At 35.4% G+C, this 3,596-nt stretch overlaps 1 protein-coding gene across 2 annotated transcripts in view; it reads left to right on the top strand.

The window, feature by feature from the left end:
• Positions 1-3,596, top strand: part of CSMD3 (CUB and Sushi multiple domains 3) — a 1,928,297-nt gene that overhangs the window by 300,255 nt on the left and 1,624,446 nt on the right. The gene's annotated exons all lie outside the window — the stretch shown is intronic.

The raw sequence follows: 3,596 nt of genomic DNA, 5'->3' as shown, positions 1-3,596 counted from the left end.
GTAGGATAAGCACTGGACTGCTAACCACAAGTCAGCATTAAATCCCACCAACTGCTCTTAGAGACCCTCAGATGATCATGATATAGGACAAATTTAATTCAGCAATTATCACACACTTGTGCTTCCGATGGTTTTATTTTTCAGTTTATAGTTGCATTTTGGAGTCCCGGTATGGCACTGTGGGATAAAGCACTGGGTATTAATTTCAGTTTGAACTACAAGGTCAGTGGTTAAAACGTACCAGCTGCTCCTTGGAAACACTATACAGCGCCACCATGAGTCAGAACCGACTCAAGGACACTTACAAACAAGAAAAACAAGTTGCATTTTAATACAAATGCATTTTCTAATGGCATACCTTTCTTACAGACTAATGGGAAAAAAAAATTAAATGATGGACATGATGTCACAAAACCTAGTGTTTAATGTTGACTTTACCTTTATGAAATTCGGAGGCTCTATCCTTTATTATGTAAATACATAATGCAGGATGGCTTCAAGAAGTTCATGGAAAAATTCCATTATCTTTAAATTCCATTTGCCCACTAACTTTTTGAATCTTTGTCATATGACACTAATGCTACAAGATTGCTTTAGAGGTCAAGAGAGCAAATGCAACATTTCCAGTGCAGTGTTGGGCTTACAAAAACATTCACTAAGTGTTCACTAATATTTTATATTCTGTTTAGGCATATTCCTTTATTATAGATTTAGACATGTTATGTGACCTCACTAAATCTCCATTTTCTCAAAAGGTACAGTGATATTTAGTTATTTCTTATTTTTATTAAAGGGTTATACAAGAAAATGGATGTGAGAATTTATTGAAGGGATATTTGGAGTGACAAAGTGGCACCATGGCTAGGTTCACCTAGCAAGTAAAGTGCTGCCAATGGAGTAATCCATTTTAAGTCTGAACTAAAGGACGACATTATGCTTTTCTAGTGCCAAAGATCAAAGTGATGACAGAATCCGAAAGAAGCAATGTGCTTAAGAATTACAGCTCTGGCAAACAGTTCAGTGCTGGAGACAGAACTGAAGCATGAGGCAGTTGTTCCAACTGACTTGTCAAGAGGATGCAATGGAAGAATGCCAGCTGTTGTGTAGAAATTGATTGAAAGATGACTTGTTATTGAAGTACAATAATTTAAGTATGTATATAAAAAAAATTCATAAGAAGCTTATTAATAATTACAAGTGCTGCAAAGCAAGGAGCAAACAATTTTGCACAGATACTGGGCTAAACGAGGAGGTATCTAGAACCCAAGTGACAACTTATGGCAAACTAAAACAGAATGTTTTCTTAGCCATTCAAATTAAATGCAACTATTTGTTCTTTAGTGACAATAAAGTAGTAGAAACTCTTGACCCATCTGTTTATATTTTATATTGTTTATATCTAAATATTCTTTAAAGAGTAAGGGTTCTGAGATTTTGCCTTACTTGCTAGTCAACAAGTTAACCTGCCATAGTTTCGTGGATTCTGGTAGAGATACAAGATTCTTGAGTGAGGGAGAAGGGCATTATTACATACAGCAACAGCAATTGCCAGCATATACATATTAGTGCTGATTTCCATAGCATTAATTCCCACAGGGTGACAACAAAAGTGAGCCAGGCAACACCCACACACATACAATGGGTTTGCATTACAGGAAAGAGACTCTGAGCTTAAGCTTTGGAATGTTTGATAATAGATGTGAAGAACATCTGTCATTTACTCTTGTGGAAGATAAAATTGCTAGATTGCTTCAGAATCCTTTCTTACAGTATCCTAAGAGAAATAACTATATTGCTTCAGAATCTTTTCTTACCAAATCCTAAGAGATTTATAAAGAAAGTCCTCCCAACACATGTTCAATTACATTTTAAAATTCCAAATAAAAGACTCCGTTATGACTATCCTACAGATGCACTCAAAATACATAAATAAAACTGTCAATATTGTAGCATTCATATTCAGTATTTAAAAAAAAACAAAAAACAACTTTTAAATTACATTACATGTTTTGAAAATTACGAGGGTGGGTCAAAAATTATCTGCACTCTGACTTTAGACTTTATCTTAACTTTTAGAAAAGACAAATACATCATATTTCAATATGATCTCAAGACTTTTCAATACACTTTGTCCATCTATCAACAAACTTTCATATTCCCATATTAAAAAATGTTTTCGGCTGGACTGCAGGTCACGAATGCACTGCTGTCATCACTTCTTCATCAGAGGTGAATCTTCATCATCGAAGGGTTGCTTTCAAGGGTAAAAATTCAGTGGAGTAAGATCAGGGCTGTAGGGAGGATGCTTTTATACCTCCAAACAAAGTTTTTGCAGAGTGTCAGCTGTGTGGGCAGAGGTGTGTGGACCTGCATTGTCATGCAAGATCATAAGGCCCTTGTACAGCAGTGCTTTTTGTGTTTAATCTGAAGTTTAGTGCACTGTAATGAGCACTGTTGATTGTTGAACCTTTATTCGGATAGTTTTCCAATACTGGACCTTAAGAATTCCAGAAAGTTGTAAGGATCAAACTTTGAACTTTATCTTGGTCAATGATTGAGGATGTTTCCCTTCCATACTCTGCCGTTTACTTTAGGCTCATAGTGATGACACCATGTCTCATCACCAGTAATGATTTTTGTACGGAACTTTTAACTTTCATTAGTATCAACTCATTGAGACCTTGTATAGGCTTTTTGGGGAACAGCTGGTGAGTTTGAACTGACAACTTTGGAATTCAAACAACCTTGTAGTCCAGGGCTTATCCTACAAAATCATGGGATAGAGAAAGTTTTCTAACATTAAAATCCTCTCCCAAATAATGTTATTAGGGGCAAGATTGCTCAATTATAATGAATAAGTGAATATTGCTAAATGTGTGTGTGTGCATGTTGTTGTGAAATGCCGTCAATATGGTTCCGACCCATAGCAACCATGTGAAGCGTTTCCAAGGAGCAGCTGGTGAGCTTGAACCACCAACATTGCAGTTCAAACGGCTTTTCAGTCTGGCACATTAATCCACAGTGCCACACCAGGACTCATAAAACATTCTGTGTCCATATTTTGTGTTGTTGTTAAGTGCTGTTGAGTCAGTTTTGACTCATAGCAACCCTGTATAGGGTTTCCAAAGAGAAGATAGTGGGTTTGAACTGCCAACCTGGCAATTAGCAGTCCAGTGTTTATCCTACAGCACCACACCAGGACTCCAATTTAGAATTTGTGTTCTCATTTTCAAAGTATGGATGTATTTGGTACCTTGAAAACTATCATCAACAATACTTTTTATCCTTTAAAGTATTATCAATTTATATTACTACCAGATGTGTATGAAACAGTGGGTCTATTATAATCTTGTCACTCACTCAAAAACTTCTGACAGTTTTATTAATGAAAAAGTACATCACAGTATTTTAATTTACACATTGTATTCAAATAGTAAATCTTTTCCACATGCTATTGGCCATTTTTAGATATTATGTAAATTTTAAAGTTGTTTCATAATTTTTACAAATTTGATGGTGACAGAAATAGATAAAAGTTTGTCCTTTAGGTAGCAAATTTTTAACTCAGATTTTCCTTGTCTCTTAATTTAGAATAT

Source organism: Chrysochloris asiatica, unplaced genomic scaffold (genome assembly GCF_000296735.1).
Source record: "Chrysochloris asiatica unplaced genomic scaffold, ChrAsi1.0 scaffold00001, whole genome shotgun sequence".
NCBI classification, from domain to species: Eukaryota; Metazoa; Chordata; class Mammalia; order Afrosoricida; family Chrysochloridae; genus Chrysochloris; species Chrysochloris asiatica.
The sequence above is the reverse complement of the archived record's forward strand: the minus strand, read 5'-3'. Positions and strand labels throughout refer to the sequence as shown.